This window comes from Anabrus simplex, chromosome 1 (genome assembly GCF_040414725.1).
Source record: "Anabrus simplex isolate iqAnaSimp1 chromosome 1, ASM4041472v1, whole genome shotgun sequence".
Taxonomy (NCBI): domain Eukaryota; kingdom Metazoa; phylum Arthropoda; class Insecta; order Orthoptera; family Tettigoniidae; genus Anabrus; species Anabrus simplex.
In genome coordinates this window covers 113455291-113475391 of record NC_090265.1, presented here as the reverse complement: position 1 = coordinate 113475391, position 20101 = coordinate 113455291, and positions in this window count along the sequence as shown.

Genomic DNA, 20101 nt, shown 5'->3' with positions numbered 1-20101 from the left:
CCATCCTCGCCATAAGAATAAGACCTATCTGTGTCGGTGCGACGTAAAGCAAGTTGTAAAAAAAAAGTCATCTCACAAAGTGTTCGACAAATGCTTATGATATTGGCATCCAATTTCTGCAATCTCATACTTAGTGCGCGAGATTAATATGAAAACATTCAATTAGAAGACTAAAGCGATACTACTAGGGGAGACAGTTTAAAAGGTTCACTGCTTCAGAAAAGATATGAAAATCCTAATATGCTCTAATGCGAGGAATCTAATCAAACAGTAGGTAAATTTATGCCAAATGCTTACAGATACGATACACTGCACACCATAAGTAGGAAGTGATTCTTCTAACGGAATTCCACCCGCATTTATCTAAAATACGGCAGTCTGCTGTATAATAGGGAAGACATGGTGGGAAGGTAACGGCTATAAATGGGGAAATGATTATATTTACGGGTATCTGGGAACAACGAAAGGACGACACATGTAATGAACAGATGAAGGATAATCATATATTGAGGAACAGGTATTCCAGTTTTCTCATTATTATTATTATTATTATTATTATTATTATTATTATTATTATTATTATTATTATTATTATTATTATTATTATTATTATTATTATTGCTCCTAGTTATCACAGAGGCTTTCAAAAATAATTTCAACCCCTTCTATGTCTGTATCTATATTTCTTTTTATTTTTATTTTGTTGAACTCCCCAATGATATCGGCAGTCCTGAACTTGGTGGGAAGGGGGTTGGGCGAGTTTGTAATGATGAGAAAACAGATCTCGTCAAAATTAAGTAGAAATTTGTTCCAATAGTATACTATTACAAATTTGAAATATTATATTATACAACTAGCCTATAATGTTATTTATTAAGAAATGAGGGTCTTAATTTTCATATGAGCGTCTTATTTACCATTATGGGTAAGATGTATGCGACGGGTTTGTTCTACCGTAATTAAATTCTTGACTTTTTACAATATATCTTACCTTGCTGCTTTACCGAATTCTAACCGCATGTACCTAGATTATTGGTAATGATAAACTTGAAGTGCAAGACCGTCTGTGAGCCAAGCGACTTAGCCGTGCGATTAGGGTCGCACAGCCTTGAGCTTACATTCGGGAGATTGTGTGTTCGAATCCCACCATCGGCAGCGACTTTAAACAAATAACAAAAAATATAATTTCGGTGATGTATATCTTGTTACGAGGTATTTCTTGTAAACATTGCTCGTTTTAAGGTTCTGTCATAGTAGAATTTTTTCCTACCAGTTTTTTTAACGACGTACTAACACACCAAAGGTTTTCGGCGACTGAAAGATGGGAAAGGGCTTGGATTTCGAAGTCATCGGCCGTGCCCTTAATTGAGGTACAGCCCCACCATTATTCTGGTTTGAAAATGGGAAACCACGGAAAACCATCTTCATTCTTATTAATGAATACTATTGCTGATGATTAGATCTTACATTTCAGTACTTGATGAAATAACATATTTGACAGCCACAACAGCCATTTTATATTACTGCTTTCAAGACCTGAGGATTGTTCGCGTATGACATTAGTCGATATCGGATATGGTTAGCTGAAAATCAATTGTTGTATAAACATCAGAACTTAAGCATAATGTATGGCAGTACTTAAATGTATGTCTTTAATATACAGTTATGGCACATGTAATAGCGTGTTATAGTATGGAGCTATCCAAAATACAAGAATCGATGCCGGGCTTAAATGCTGGCCTTCTGACCCAACTTTGCAGGTTCGATCGTGGCTCAGTCCGGTGGTATTTGAAGGTGCTAAAATATGTCAACCTCATGTCGGTAGATTTATTGGCAAGTAAAATAACTCCTGTGGGACTAAATTTCGGCACCTTGGCGTCACCGAAAACCGTAAAAGTAATCAATGGGACGTAGAACCCATAACATTATCACAAGAACCGACTTCTGATGTGATAGAAATTACTCTTGTTCACATCGAGATTTATTGCATCTCCCAGTTAGTGTTTTTGCCATTTTGCTTAACGTCGCACCGACACAGATGTGTCTTATGGCGACGATGGAATAGGAATGGTCTAGGAAGTGGAAGGAAGCGGCCGTGGCCTTCATTAAGGTACAGCCCCGGCATTTGCCTGGTGTGAAAATGGGAAACCTCGGAAAACAATCTTCAGGGCTGCCAACAGTGGGGCTCGAACCCACTATCTCCCGATTACTGGATACTGGCCGCACTTAAGCGACTGCAGCTATCGAGCTCGGTCCAGTTAGTGTTATGGATTAAGCTACCTTGATTGAATCATAGAGGTTTGAGTAATTCGTTTGCAGATGGATGCGTCCTGAATATTGAACTGTTAGTTTGTGTAATATATATATATATATATATGTATTAGATGTAAGCATGATTTTTTAAATAAATTGAATATATGAACGTCATTGCTTGCTCTATTTCTCCTGTAGTTTTGTGTTTGTTTCGAATTAGAATACCTAAACGCATGAAATGTACAGTGTTTCAATAATAAATAAAACTTTTCTCTTTATTTCAGGTGAGTACTCGTAAGAGGTGACTGATAGTACTTCATGAAGATTGTTATTTGTGAGTAACTCCCTATCAGCCCAGTTGAAAAGTGATTGACCCTCGTTAACTAATTACTTGTATCATTGACATTGTGAGCTTTTAGTACCATACTGGTTTTTAAAGTTTGTTTTTAAATTTACCATTACGCACCAGGAACGAGTTGTCGGAATAACACGGAACTTGATATAGGTGATCTTTACATGTAAATGAGTAAGTGATTACAAAATCAGAGCACTTATAGAGAGACTCTACTATCCTATGGGCCCATCTCCGGCTGGGATACAAGATGTAATACGAGTAGGCATTAAGTTACACATATTTCGTATGGTATCTTGCAGCAAATCTGTCCACATTTGATGAAATGAAATGGCATATATCTTTTAGTGCCGGGAGTGTCCGAGGACATGTTCGGCACGCCAGGGGCAAATATTTTGATTTGACTCCCGTAGGCGACCTGCGCGTCATGATGAGGATGAAATGATAATGAAGAAGAGGCATACAACTAACCCCCGTGCCAGCGAAATTAACCAATGATGGTTAAAAATCCTGACCCTGCCAGAAATCGAACCCGGGACCCCTGTGACAAAAGGCCAGCACGCTAACCATTTAGCCATGGAACCGGAGTAACTGGTCTTCTATATCGTGTTAACCCCTGTACTCTTGAAGTTGGCACCCAAGGTGGTCTCAGGCATGTTCTGTGGGTGAATAAACTGACAATGTGCATGATTACATTGTTGTTGACCTCTCAAGTTGATCCTGAGAATCTGTGTCACCTAGGTGTACATGCGGCTGTCAACAACACGTAGTGAAGCAGGTTACACACTTCCTGGCTCTCTCTGGTCCTATACAGTATTCCTCTCCATGCAATATTATTGCCCCTCATTTAATCACTTCCTTCTGGTATAAAAACAAAGTACCAGATTAATATTCAAAAAAGTAGACTAAAGACATATGTATAGACTAGAGACATATGTACAAAGTCCTTAAACGTTGCCAGGATGATATATATAGAAACTCACTATGGATTAGTTATCGGTTCTTGGAATTACCGATGGAGACACCGGTATTTCCCTTATTTTTCACTTTACCAGAAAAATGTATTAAACAAGAAAATTTGCAAATACAATTTTAAGTAAATTTTTTCATGAACAATGTCCCTGTAAAATCAACAGTAGAAGAGTTGGATCAAGTTTTGTGTTTAAGACCCTCTGAACCCCTCCTGTCGAATTTTTGTACGAATTGTAGCTATGATCCTACTCATTCTTACCCTAGACGTAAATACCAAGTTTCCTGAAAATTGACCAATTCTTCCTCCCGTGAAGCTGTGACAGACAGACAGACAGACAGACAGACAGACAGACAGACAGACAGACAGACAGACAGACAGACAGACAGACAGACAGACAGACATAAATTAAACTGAACCTGAATTAGGATAATATTTTTTCTTGTCCGGTGTAAAAACCACGTATCAAATCGATGTTGAAATATTAAATACAAAAATACGATTTCGTAGATGATATATAGTATATGTATTTTAAACTGTGTATACTCTACTTCATTATGTAGTACAGAATCATAGTAGATCCTAACAGACCCAGATCAGTTATTATAAAATTCCTTCATATATATCATATATACAAAGAAATACTACAAACTGTCCCGGGAAGTGCACAACCGTTGTAGTTGGAAATGGTAAAGAATAGGCTAATATGGATATGTGCCAAATATTACGTTCACTGGGTAAAGGGGAGCGGAGGAAAACGTGTCAACTGTAGTAGCAATTCAAACTGGGTGCGATTTATTCCCGCAAAGAACGCTTAGCGCAATGCATATAAACACTGTCAATATGGTGTCAGTGGTTCCACTCAATTTAATGTAAAGTATAATTCAAACAAATAAGCATCTGATGTTAGGTAGATATGCAAAATAAGCATGACCTGTATGATAATTAAGTAATAAAACGTCAGATACATTATGAAATAAAGTTAAACTAGTGATGTGTTTATGATAAGATAAATTATACTCTACAAAACATATGACAGACATATGAATGCTAATTACCTGCTTTTAACTATTTGAGAGTCTGTAGGTCTATTTCTGCTGCTGAAAAATATATGATAGTCAGAGAATAGGCTGTGTTCTGCGCACAGTTATTTTTATCGTAGTGTGAACATTTAATGAATGCTGGAAGCTCGCATTAATCGAATTTGTAGTCGTCAGTGAGTCTGCCTTCAAAGCAATATTTTAATGGCTATTCAAAAGAAACTGGGTCACGTAGCTGTCAGCTTGGATCCGGGAGAGAGTAGGTTCGAACCCCACTTTCGGCAGCCCTGAAGATGGTTTCCCGTCGTTTCCCACCTTCACACCAGGCAAATGCTCGGGATGTACCTTAATCAAGGCCACGGTCGATTACTTCCCATTCTTAGACCCTTCCTATCCCATAGTCGCCATAAGACCTATCTGTGTCTGTGCGACGTAAGAGTAAAAAAGTATAAAAGAACCGGTAGGTTCTGCAGGTACCCACATTTAGAAAAGATATTTTCAATTACGTTTTTGAATAGTGGCGCAGTAAACTGGTTGTGAATGAAGGCCTGGAGATTCAAAAGGTAGTCTCCGTGTCTAGACTGAATAGCATGTGAAAGCTAAACAGTGTCTACCATAAATGTGACCTGCCAAGTTGAGTAGCTCAAGCATTTAAGCGCTGGCCTTCTGAGCTATTTGGCAGCATCGATAATGGCTCAGTCCAGTTGTAACTGACAGTTCTCAAAAACGTCAGCCTCGTGCTGGTAGATTTACTGGCACGTAAATGAACTCCTGCGGCACAAATATCCAGCATCTCAGCGTCCGCGAAAATGTAAGAAGTTAGTGGGTCGTAAAATATTATTATGACCGGGCGAGTTGGCCGTGCGCGTAGAGGCGCGCGGCTGTGAGCTTGCATCCGGGAAATAGTAGGTTCGAATCCCACTATCGGCAGCCCTGAAGATGGTTTTCCGTGGTTTCCCATTTTCACACCAGGCAAATGCTGGGGCTGTACCTGAATTAAGGCCACGGCCGCTTCCTTCCAACTCCTAGGCCTTTCCCATCCCATCGTCGCCATAAGACCTATCTGTGTCGGTGCGACGTAAAGCCCCTAGCAAAAAAATATATTTATTATTATTATTATTATTATTATTATTATTATTATTATTATTATTATTATTAACGTGAATATATTTTTGTATGGTCGGATAAACGACCTATCTGCTGGTTTAATCTGTACCGTGCATTTTCCAGGGATTATAACTTAGTCAAAGTTAACGCCATCTGGAGTACAAGGTGAGCTGAGACAATGTTGACAGTGTTTACGTACATTGCGCCAAGCGTTCATGCGAAAAAAGAAATGCGCATCCAATTATTTCAATATGGCTATTGCATTTTCTACCTTTTCTTTCACCGCCGCCCATTGCTCATTGCACGTAATATTTGACACATACCTACATCACTCTATGCTCTATCATTTACACCTACACTGGAAGTGCAATGCCGAGGCAGTTTGTGCCCTGTTCTTGTGAGTATAGTTGTTGATGAGTTGTACCTGCGTACTTTCAAATCTGCACCCACAGCATTATCCAAATATTTGGAAATGTCTGTTGAAAGGTGTTGTCATTGGGTCGCAAACTTTAATAAAACATATTCAATGATACAACAGCTTACTTACCTTTATTTCACTAAGGACCAAAATATCGATACCAAGGGGAAATACCTACAATGAAGCATCTATGAACAAAAAATGTTACCATGTCACTTCCCAAATTCAGCGGTAAGAGTCCTAAAAGAGGATATTGCTTCATGCGCCAGAATGTTGGAGATGTTTCATGTACTTCACTGAAATAAGGTATTCTTCTCAAGACAGTTCAGATATGATGATCACTGTATTGTTCTCGTAACCTACAGTATATCTCGTACCAAATTCATTCCTCCAAAAGTTCTCTTTGTCAGTATCGCTATGGAAGAAGACAAAACTGAGGAATGAACGTAGTTCGAACTCATACCGTTCGATAGAGATGTACACGTCAAAAATTGATCATTTAAAGCGGTCAGTTCGCTGAAAGAAACCTATTTTTCCTTCAATACAAACATTGTGTTTTGTAAGGTTCAGGGTATTTTTCTTTTAATGGGGTAATAACAACCAGTGAACCCTGCCTGGTGTCCATTTCCGCTGTTGAAACATTCTCGCTTCCTCAATGTAGCTGTGAGAGACAGACATAGTGATTATTATTATTATTATTATTATTATTATTATTATTATTATTATTATTATTATTATTATTATTATTATTATTATTATTATTATTATTATTATTATTATTATGATTATTATTATTATTATTATTATTATTATTATAGACCTTGGAAGGGTGTGAGTATTATAGGTGAATGAACGATCCAGCTGCTTGTGGAATAATATGTCTGATGTCGAAAAATAACTCAGCCCATATCGTAATCGCTTTATAGTTTAAAACTGTCCTGCCTTATGATTTAGTTTCCGCATTCAATTTATTTACGGAAATATTTAGACTTCCAGATTAACTTCTGATTCGTACAGAATAGGAGAGATTGATTTTGTCGCCACCTGGGATACGTCGCTGCTATCCCTTGTCCACACATGTCTGTGTTCTTCCTTCTACACACATTGTACATTAGTTCGTAACAGATACCTTCACTCCAATGACAGCAAGATAAATGGTTATCATGTACCATGCTCTGTGATGTACACGCATTGACTGTTAACGTTTCTCTCCTTGCCTGGCGCAAGTCTGATAACGTAATCCGAGCGAGCGGGTCCTATTGTCATGGCAAAGGAACGTTGAAGAACGATGGATATGACGGTACACTGAGCCCGAATAGGTACAATTAACGTGATAACAGGGCACTGTACTCACTTATTACCGGAGTAATTATTAAACTGACGGAGCTATAATGCTCTACAGTCACCTTAGCTCAGGCTAAATTGAAACTGACTGAACCGTCCAGAGGCATCGTGTTCAGAATGAAAAGAAACATATTTGGGATCTTATCCATAACTAATTCTGAGAATATAATTAATGAGCTTCCTTTCAAATACCACTTAGCCTAAGTCACTCTTTAGTACATTTTTATTTTTGTGTTAAAAATATTTTTAGAATGACGTTTCCATGTTCCAATATTAAACCGTGTAAAAACATTTAAGACGTTTGGCTTTTAGTGCCGGCAGTGTCCGAGGACAAGTTCGGCTCGCCAGGTGCAGGTCTCTTGATTTGACTCCCGTAGGTGACCTGCGCGTCATGGTGAGGATGAAATGATGATGGAGACGACACATACACCCAGCCCCAGTGCCAGCTAAATTAACGAATTAAGGTTAAAATTCCCGACCCTGCCAGGAATCGAACCAGGACCCCTGTGACCAAGGGCCAGCACTCTAATCATTTAGCCATAGAACGGGACATTCTGATTATAAATTTATATGGAATTAGGCTTTCTCCTGCGATATTCGTTGAGCTGTTCTCATAGTAAATTAGTTCTAACTACAAATTCCTAGGCTTACTTGTTTGACCAGAAACCAGTTCACCCTATCCTATCAGGTGTGAGTGAAGCAAGGTCTACCATCCGCGAACTATTGGACATGACTTGATATACACAGTATTGTATTGGTCAAAAGTTATCTATTACAGTTGAATAAAATTGTTCCAGTGTGTGAGACCCACATCATGATTCCTTGGTATGTGAACTGGAAAAGATTCAAAAGAAAGCAGCATGCTTTTATTTCTGGGCGATGTCAGACAGAAGATTAATGTTAACAAAATGTTGCAAACTTCGGGCTTTAAAGACTTGGGAATAAGGAGACTACCTGCTCGATTAAGCGGTATGTTGTGAGCTGTGAGAAGTGAGATACGGTGTGGAATGACATGACTAGTTGAATGAGCTTGAGTGGAGCATTTAAAGGTAGGAAACTTTATAATTTGGTGATAAAATGTGAATTCAACAGTACAAATTGGGACAAATATTTATTTATAAGAAGAATAAATATGGAGTGAAATAATTTATGGAGGGAAATGTTCGATAAATTTCGAAGTTGTTTGAAATCATTTAAGAGAAGACTAGATAAGCAATAGATAGGGAATCTGCCAACTGGGGAAAGCACTAAATGCAGATTAATGATGATTGATGTAAATATCCACTTTTACCTAAACATCTGTCCTGCGAACTCAGTTACTTTTACTCCGCGCAGTCGCATGCGATTGCATACGTTTGAGCAGATTTCATTGGATATGGTCAAGTATTACAGCAATTAGAAAATTATAAATATTAGCCACCCCCCCCCCACCAAAAAATAAAAGAAGAAATATATGGCTACTTTTTTACTTTTACAGAAGTAACGAAATTTGTGCTATTGCCACTAAGATATTTGACAGATGTAGAATTAGATGAGCCTTTGTCTGGGACTAAGAACAAAATGTTATACGTTATATCGATTTTTCTTTGTACTTTCTTTTTACTTATCTCAAAGCTTATGGTAGCTGGAATGGGTGACTTCCCTCTCATTTCTCACATTAACCATTAACTGACAGAGTGTCTTTCCTAAGTCAGCTTCTACCCAATGCTTAGTTCTAAATTTACTCCAATGTAGGACAAATAAGTAATTTTTGTATAAGAGTCGGTAAGGTTTCGACTGTGCACGACAACAATAAACTCTGTTGAGAACGGACTTCATTACTTTCAGGTGTGACGGTATTAATGTCTCGATGTCTGAAGAATCTTTAATTTTCCGCTATTTAATATACATTCTAGTTTCCTTAGCTGATATCGTCGAATTCATAACATGTTGACACTGACGTTTACTTTAGGTTAAGATCCACATACACACCCAATACTTCGTTTGTACCAAAAATGTCTTCTTCTATTAAGGATAAACTTGGTTGCATTTATTAGTCTCAGTTGTCTGACGTTCAGATTTTCCACTTATTCCGATAGCAGAATTCATGAAAATCCTCATTACAGTAGCGTCATTACCGTACTCGTTATCATCATTAATCATTATATCGAAATGTCATCTGTCAGGCATAGTGGCTTACTATTTCAACGGAAACTCACCAGCTCTGTGTGACTGGCAGTAAGCTGGCTGGAAGCAGGAAAAGGAGCCTGTCATTATGATAACAGCACAACTCAATTTTGACTGGCAGTAGAGATGTTGCCTGCCATTATAATAAAAGCTCCTCAACTTTAATGTCTGGAAGTAGGGAAGGGGTCCCGCCATTGTAATGAAAACTCCCCAAATCAGTTGTAAACACGCAGTAGGCAGTGGGGCCTGCCATTATAATGTAAACTTCCCAACTCGTTTGTGAATGGCAGTAGGCAAGTGAGCCTGTCGATATCATCACAACTTCACAACTCATAGTTTTCATTGGAAACGGGACCTTCCCGTGCTGTTTCTCGGATAATGCTAAGATACATGTAATTAAAAAAAAGTCTTATTCACTGCATGTACAATAATTTACTTCGGTATCCGTATACAATGTAGAATACCGTAGTGAAGCAAGGGTACATTTGCTAGCTGTTGTTATTATTATTAATTATTACCCTATGAAAATTTGAGGTAATCATTAGGCTATCTATAATCTGGTAGGTTTCCATTTGCCTTCCCTGCCCTATCCAGGTATGGGATTCCAGGTGTCTGGTGTTGCTCGGACGTAGATTTAGCAACACCGCCCCGCAAAGTCTATTTCAATTCGCCCACGAAGCGATCTGATTGGCTAACTTCAGCAGCTGATAAAATTACAGTGGCTTGAGATATTTAATTATCTCTTGAACTTATTTATTATTATGAGCAAGACTCTACAACTCATGTAACATACACAGATCTTCAGTACAGACTGTTATGTCTTTCAGTGTTCAGTCTGCAAGCTTCTGTGAATTTACTATACGCCGCTATAATCCTCTATTTGTAACTAGTTCTGTGGCTCCACTTAGTTCTATAATTATTCTAACAATTTAAATTTCATGCAATTTAGAAATGTGTACGAAGAGGGACAAACATGTTCTTCACTCAACGTTTTTGATTGTGCCCTACGTTTGTATTATTAATTGTGTTCTATCGACTGGAAATTGTTTCATTTTCTCGCGTTTAGCAATGAGACACATCAATTCTTCATGGGTTAGAAAAGTCTTTGTTGGGGATTGTATAGATTTTATGAAGTGCATAAAGGAGATAGGTGGACTACCACAAATAAAACCGGAAGTGAGGATATGTTTGGTGAGCGCTGCTCCAGAACGCCATGAATTATGCAGCCTCCCACTGCATCTGCTGTCTGTGCGAGAACTGAATTTCTCCAAGCAACAATAGAATCCAGCCCAGTGTATAGGAACTATAAATCTGCTTCAGAAGCAGTTGGAACTCCTTGATCTCACAAAATAACCAGACTCCTAAGCGGATTGCGGTATCACTGAAAAGCTCTAGAGGGTTTCGTCTCCTTCAAGTAAGTCAGGCTTGAGGTGGACGTTATTGAATTTTCGGTTTGTTTAGATAGAGATTTAGAGGTGTAGCGGAGCAAGAGAAAATATCATATTGAAACTGAAGTTTACTTTAGGTTAGGATACACCTATATGCAGTACAGTGCTCTGATACCGATGAAGTCTTCTGCTATTTAAAAACCTTACAACAGTCAGGTCTCGGATATCGAATTCATCCATTTACCCTGTTACCCATGTAAATTTACTTGGAAGAATGTCCCGTACAACAAGTCATCATCATCATCATTATCATCACCATCATAAATTATAAGAAATATCATCAAGGTCTTCTGCAATTCCAATATCTTTTTTCCAGTCATTATATAATTTACACAGATTGGTGTTAACTAAGAAATCTATATGAGGAGCAACCAATTAAAAGGTATAGGCCTAATGTCCACATCCGGACTAAATCAGAACGTATAATGTCAACCAATGACATATTTTCATTTTATTTTAATTTCATAAAATGCACAAAATATAAAAATATAGCCTATTGTACACAATACTATTCTGGCTATAACAAATTATTATACTGAACCAGTTTCTACAAAGTAATTTTAGTCTTTGTTGAATTCCTTCAGGTAGATTTTCATTGTGTTCTGTTCTAAGTACTGTAAATTTGAAGTGATTTAAAGTCTAAATTTGTAATTTTTAATTTTCAAATATTAGAATGAATATGAATTAATGGTCACTAAAATACAGTACAGTAAACGAATCAAAGGATATGTCATAGATCAAAACGTATATTGTCCAAAAAGTAAATTTACTTTCTAAAATCCCTAATAACAACTCGATCTCTTGCAACATTATACCTCATTCAGTATCTCAATAAGAAACTAACTGTGAAAAATGCATTGTAGTTTATGGAATAATTTAGGAGCTATCAGTCTTTCGTTCTCTTGCAAAATTTCATGAATGGACATTATACGTTTTGATTGGTTGCCTGTCAAATAGAAAAGGTTGACACAAACAAACAAAAATGTTTAAACCATTTTGCACAGTTTCGAAGTTTGGTGATAGTATGATTACATGCTTATAAAATACCACATTGTGCGCAACGTACAAAATTAAATTTTTTTTTTTTTACGATTTACTTTCCTTCGCACTGACATAGATAGGTCTTATGGTGACAACTGGATAGGAAAATCCTACGAGTGGGAAGGAAATGGCTGTGGCCTTAATTACGATACAGCCCCAACATTTTCCTGGTGGGAAAATGGGAAACCATAGAAATCCACCTTCAAGACTGCCGACCGTGGGGTTTGAATCCACTATCTCCCGGATGCAAGCTCACAGCTGCGTGCGCCTACAGAATGATAATACAGTCTTTTGGAACATTCTATAATATACATTAAATGCACCACACTTTCTGTCCAGCTTTGGGTTCCTCTGAGGATTTGTACTGATGTCGCCGTAAACCAGGAAGTTTCAAACTGTGTATGTTTATCCGCTCTATATTGTAGTTTCGCTAAAAATATTAAATTACTGAATGTTTGACGGAAATAATAAAAATGTAGGAGTCTATCGTTGTCTCACATTTTCCCCTAACTCTATTTCACTAGCACGGAAATGCATTATTCCGCCATTTTACACTTTCTTTTAAATTCACCTCTAATGATAGCGCTCTTCCCTACTATATTCATGCACCTTTCTTTATTGACGTCGGTTAAGTTCATGGCTTTAATTTTATTCTTTGTCATTCTGATTGCGTACAGCACCTAACACGTAAGAAATTCAAGGTTGGAGCTTTTTAGTATCTATTGTGTTAGTAGTATTGTCCTAAAGAAGACATCGACACTTAAATTGAATTCTTTTCTTGGCTCTTGTAGTTTTAATAGTAATTAATGTATTTCTTTATTGATTAATACTACTACCTTACTATTTATGCAAAGATATTATAACACTGTAATAAAATATCGGCTACTTATACAGACTTCAGGCCTCAAAGGTAGTTTCATTAATACTTAGGAATTTGTAACGTTGGTTAATGAATCTGACATTTATACTTTTAGCGAAACAACTCAAACACATATCACTCACTGAATAAGTACGTACTTATGTGTTCATGTCATTCATAATTTAAACAGTTTATATCTGAGAAGGATTTCACTAGAATACCGAGTAAATCTGTCAGTTGTATGTCCAGCCTCAATTCATCTTGTTTATGAACAATAACAGCCTGATTCCATTGACTGCATTTGCATTTTCATCATCTGTTGCATAGGACTGAAATCGGACTTTTCGGTATTACAACTTCTTAAATGAGAAATAATCTACGAATTATGTTTTTCACAAACTGCAGCGATTCCTTTTGATGGATGTATCGACAAGCAGTGAAGAACACCGTTACTAAATAATAAAAAAGACCAGTGTGTGCTAAAGCTATAAAGTTTTGAGGAGAAGATAGAATATCGATGAATAACCATACATAAAAACGTGCAACAAGATTTTTAGAAACTACATCAGAGAAAAATATCCGTTTAACTGAAAACCGAGTTAACGACAACACAGGTCGCTGGAATATATAAAAAGAGCATCGTTGCCTGCTAGCAAGGTGATGTCTTTTTTTCTTAAATCTTCAACGGATCGAATACAGTTGTTTTACTTAATTGGAGTTAATAAGTATTTAACAAGAATATAGTGTACAATGAAGTGATAGAAACAATTCATTGAAGTACTACGGTTAGAATATGCACCAATGTGCTTTTACAATCTTACTCAACCAAATTCTATATGCCGTATTCTAGACACTTATTCACTAAGCTGGTAATACAAACCCCATCCTTGATATTTCGTCACATAACCATTATCTGAATTGAAGTTGAGGTATGAAGTTATTTACACAGGGAACATTTCCTCCTTGTCGTTTACAGGCTTACAAATAGTTAATTACAAAAATATAAGTTTGCAACAATATTAAGTGCTTCATATATTTTATGAGTTATTTAAATGGCACCGAAACGTCAGAAATTTCAGCAGAAAAGTAATTATTCAGGCGTCAGTAAATCTAGTAGCATTGATTTTCACATATTTGAACACTCTCAGCTGACTGAGCTGATAATCAATTCCATTACTTTGAGAATTAGAACAAATAGCTAACCAATTTGCAATGACTGACAAGGAAATTAGTGAAATTTGAAATTCTTTTACGATTTGCTTTATGTCGCACCAATACAGATAGGTCTTATGACGACGACGGGAGAGGGAAGGCCTAGGAGTGGGAAGGAAGCGTCCATGGTACAGACCATAATTTGTCTGTCGTGAAAATGGGAAACCACGGAAACCATCTTCATTGCTGCCGTCAGTGGGGCTCGAAATATTTGAGATTGAGATTGCAATTTAGTTGCAATTTACGTGGGTGGGATTGACGTCAAATTCGTAAATATGTACAGTAAGAAACGTGTGCTTGCTGCTGTTGTGAACTGAAGATTCTCTTTCAAAGTTTTTAAAGGTTTGTTTTCTCACTGTCGGTGGAGCCTGTAGAATGTACCTTAAGTCCGTGTGTCATACTTCCAGAGAAACGAATATTCTCTTTTCAGTGAAAATTCCTATTTAAACCCATTAGTGTAGAGTGCTTTAAAATATTAAATATTTAACACCTTCGCCATGAAGAGCAACTATAATGCTAAATTTCAACCACGTATGCCAAATTATTTCGGACGAATGAATATTTTTGTTCTTGAAGCTAAACGAATTTGAAACCCCTTAGGCGTGGAGTGTTTTTAAAAAATCGTATTTAATATTTAGGATATAGAAATTAACTGTCATGTAAAATTTCACTTCGAACATAAAATTGTTTTGAATGAATAAATTCCTTTTTTGAAATCTTCCCTCATTCAACATCTATGACGTGTGAAATTTTATTTTCTTTCGGTGAATTGTTTCTGAGGAGTTAATATTTTTTTCTCGGAGTTAACCAAATATAAATGCCTTTAAATGAAGTGTTTAAAATAATTCATATTTCATATCTAGGGCCTAGAATAACAATCATCATGTGATATATAAAAATCAATTTGATCTGTACTAATAAATTATTTTTATTCCCTTCATGGTCGATTATCAAATGAAACTTCAATTTACAATTTAATTCAGAAACTCTTGTTTGAAATTAATTTAATCAAATTGATGGAAAGAATAAATTTGATATAACAATTTTCCAAAAACAAAATTGAAAGTTCTGTTAAAATAAAATACCCAATAATAAAGCTTCGTCGACGATTAAAATTAATTAAAGACAAACGACTTCATTAAATAATGCATCAAATATTTGAATCAGTGAATGTAGTTCACAGTAAATCAAATTCTCCAGTCTTGTGAAAGATATGCACTACACCGAAACATAGAATTCAACAAGGATGAAGCATTTCAACCAAATAAATCACAAACTCGTCATTTCAGATAATGACCAAGTATTTCAACAATTTCAATAACAAAACTGGCATATCACACGATGTGCTGGAATAAACTGTACATATCTCACGTTCACCATTAAAAAATATAGTGTGACACACACAACGGGCAACAAATTGTTTAAATACATTAAGTTAGACAATGTAATTTATTATTATTTTCGAAAGTGAAGCCATAACAATCCAAAAGTCGTGGAATTATATTGAAGATCACCTAAAACCAAGTCTGAAATATTGATCGTATTGTATAACTAACCCATCAAATTTTTAAATCAGGGAAAATGTCCTAATAACACAAACGCTCTCCAATAATCTGGAAAAGCATGTGCAGAGCTGAAAAATCAAAAAACGACTAAATATTTCAACCAAATAACCATGTGAAACTTCTAAACAATTCGGCAGTGTAAACTCATTAGAGAAACATATTCTTGTAAATTACTTCATTCCTTTTGATGTAGGTAGGCACCGGTTCCTAGATCACCCTCCTCTTATTGAAAAACATAATAATTCTCCAGTCCTATCTTCTACAAAACTTGATACCTCATCGAATGCTTCTTCGGCTGCTGACTACGTACAGAAATCTTTCCACCAATATAATCTTAGGAGAAAATAAAATGCATTTTTACCGTTGCAATTACTGTCACACACACACACACACACACACAGCCTAGCTGATTACCATTATATAAATTATTACATAAAATATATTTGTAAGAAAGTTAGAAGCATGCTTGTAGCTTTACTTTAATTTTAATATAGTTCCCATATATATAGAAACCTGCGTTTTACGTGCAATTCGAATCACAGAGAATTGAATTTTCACTTCAAAACTTCCATGTAGATTGGCAGGGATGGAATTACTGCTATCTGGTTTCGATGTTGGTGATATTTCGTTCAGTTATCACCTCCCCATATAGTATTTGTATTGTAAGAATCATCGTAATCGGGTTGTTAACTAGATATATATTGTGTGTGTGGGGGGGGCTACTATGTAACTGTAGAAGTGTTCCAAGCCATTTTGTCAGTTTGTAGCAGATGTTGAATAGTAAAATCGTAGGTCTCTCTGATGTGAGCAGACTTTATTTGAAAAAGAAGCCTCCTTATCCTGGTATGTAATTAATTCTCATCATTTTTGCACATATATTCTCGTAGTTAGTAAAACACCTTTGATCTGGAGAAAACCTCTTTTAAATAATTACTCTCCTGAACCTCAGGCAGTGAAGGTTACTTTACCGCCTTGCAACCTCATACCCTGCAAGTAATTAGATCCGCAACAAAGGAGTCTAATATCCAACATTTTGTGCCGTTATATCTGTTACATTATTTTAATAGCCGTTTAGAGTTTTAATTAAGGGATAACGGTACTTCTTGAAACTTTCCAGCCCATTTATACACAGGCAAGATTTGTAATGAACACGGTTCTATGTATTCATCTATGTATTATTCATCTGCGGTAACAACTATTGAGACATCTATATAAATAAAATCGTAACGACCGTGTGTCTGTACATTGATTATTTTGGCGAAATTTCCGTACAGTTATCCGTTTCAGGTGTAATAATGACCATCTGCATAATTTTTAGCTTTGGTGTCTGTTTGTCTGTTTGTCTGTCCTTCTATAACTTGAAAACTACTGGATATATTTCCACCAAACTTCATATTTAGAATCCACCTGTCTTTGGGAAGGTTTTAGGGCAAATATTATTTCTAAATCCCTGAACTAATTGGGAGTTTATACGAAACCGGAACCGTGATTTTGCACTCCCTCAAAATATACACAACCAAACTTAATGGAAATTAATTTCTAAACCTTTTTTCCTCATGTGCATCATTTCGATACCAGGATTAATAACGGAGAGATCATTAACGGACCGTTTTTCGGTACAAGTCCCACCGGACTTTACGCAAGAGCGGGTGCGCGTAAAGCGTATTTCTTACAACTTAAAAACTAATGAGATATTTGAACCAAACTTTATATTTAGCATCCACCCCTCCAAGGGTAGCTTTTAAGGTTTATACCATTTCAAATTCCATGAATGGACGGGTTTTATAGGGGACCGAAATGGTGATTTTTACTCTCCCACAATATATAATCGATCAAACTGTTTGAAAATCCAATTCTAATTTCTTTTTCTCATGTGCATTTTTCAAGGGGAGGATTAACAAGGGAGATAACATGAAAGGTCGGTTTTCAGACTAAGTCTAGCGGACATAGCCCAAAAGGTGTTATACGTGGAGCAGATTCCTTATCTATCTAGATAAATCATATCGTAACGACCGTGTGTCTGTGCATTGACTATTTTGGCGAAATTTTCGTACAGCTTTCCGTTTAAGGGGTAATAATGACCACCTGCATATTCTTTAGCTATAGTTTCCTGGAAGTCCTAATTTTTACCTCCCTCCCTCTCCAAAGATCAAGATTGCCTCACAATATGCCACACGAGCTGAAACATTGAAATTAAGCAAATTTAGCCGGTAACCTAAGGAAAACTTCCAAGATCTTTAAATATTTTACTTTTTATGCCGAATAATATCAAAATATAGGCAATTTAATTCGAGGTATTTCGCGGCTAAACGGTAAGTCCTATCACGAAACGAATGGCACGATCTCCGTTCAATTTTGAGTGATCTACAACTTTGGTCCTGTGATATTTTGTCGTCTCTCTCCCTTGTAGGGTAGATTTGGCTGTATATTTCGATGGTTCGTAAATTTTTTGCTTTTTACACGTGTATTACTTAGTTTGACACACTTATAGGAAAGGTAGAGTCATCGAATTTGGCACGCACATTGACACGACCAATGGCTATATGCGAACCCAATTTCATGATTCTAGCTTCCACATAAGTATGTGAAACATAATGTAAAATGATGAAAATGTACCCAAATTTCACCCCATTCAAATATCGTAACTCAGTCGAACCCATAAATATGTGAGATACGAGAAAATGTTTTTACACCAAACATGCAGAGCGATAAAAGGGACGTCTGAGGGTGCAAACCGTTTGTTGGTATGATATACCGTTTAGGAGCAGTAAATCTCGAAATGAAGGTTTGCACTTTCAGACGTGCCCATGCTTATCTGTCATCTATATAAATATAATCGCAACGACCGTCTGCCTATATATTGGATATTTTGGTGGAATTTCCGTACAGTTGTCCGTTTCAGTTGTAATAATGTCCATCTGCATATTTCTTAACTTTGGTGTCTGTTTGTCGGTTTGATTGTATGAGTTTTTATAACTTGAAAACTACTGAATATATTTCTACCAAACTTGATATTTAGAATCCACCTGTCCTTGTATAGGTTTTAGAGCCAATATCATTTCTGAGTACCTAAATTCACTGGGGGTTTATCCGAAACCGGAACCATGATTTTGCACTTCCTCAAAATATGCACATCCGAAATTAATCGAAATCTACAATCCTTAATGGAAATCCATTTCTAAAACTTTTGTTCTCATGTGAATTTTTCGACAGGAGGATTAATAAGTGAGATATCATGAACGGTTGGTTTTGCAGGTTAAGTCAAGCTGACGTAGCCAAAATGTGTTGTACGTGGAGCAGATTCCTTATCTATCTATATAAAATCGTAACGACTGTGTGTGCCTGTACATTGACTATTTCGGTGAAATTTTCGTACAGATACCCGTTTGAGGGGTAATAATGATCGTCTGCATATTTTTTGGTTTAATTTCCTGAAAGTCATAATTTTTACCCCCTTACCCAAAATCCAGATTGCACCATAATCTGCCAGACAAGCAAGAAAATTGAAATTTGGCAAAATTATACGTTTCAGCCTGTAACGGACGAAAAATTTCACAGATCTTAAATTTTTCATTTTTTATCCCCGAAGAATATCGAAATATGGAAGCAATTTCAATGATTGTGCAGACCTTCGTTTCGAGGTATTTTTGGGATAAACGGGAAGTCCTATCACATAACGGATGGCACAATCTTCGTTGAATTAGGAGTGATCTTCAACCTTGGTCTTATGACTTTTAGTCGTATCTGTATCGCTTATACGTTAGATTCGTCTCTATATCTCCATTTTAAGAAAATTTGGACTCTTTACCTATATAATTCATACTTTCAATCACTTACAGGAAATATAGTATGATCAAACTCTACACGAACATTGGACCACCCAGTACCCATATGTGAGCCAAATGCTATGTCACATAATTATCCGAAAAGTAATGCAAGGTAAGATAATCTTACACAAATTTCAACCTATTCAACATTTCTGACTCATTCTGACCCATGAATAGATGAGATGCGAGAAAATATCTTAGGACTAGCCATTTAGATCGCTAAATACTGCGCCATACGGTAAAATCCTTTGTCAATATGACGTACCGTTTAGCAGCAGTTAATCTGTAGATGAAGGTCTGCAATATTGTAAACATGCATATACTTTCGAATGTCCATCTATATATATTCATTGATGTAGATTTGTAGCGATCGAGAAAGGGTGTGTCTGCTATTGTAATCAGTACTCCCTACACCGACTTTGACTGCTGGCTGTAGGAACGGGGTCCTTCTCCCACTCCTGTGTAACTGGCATTAGTAAGGAGGGCCTACCATTTTAAT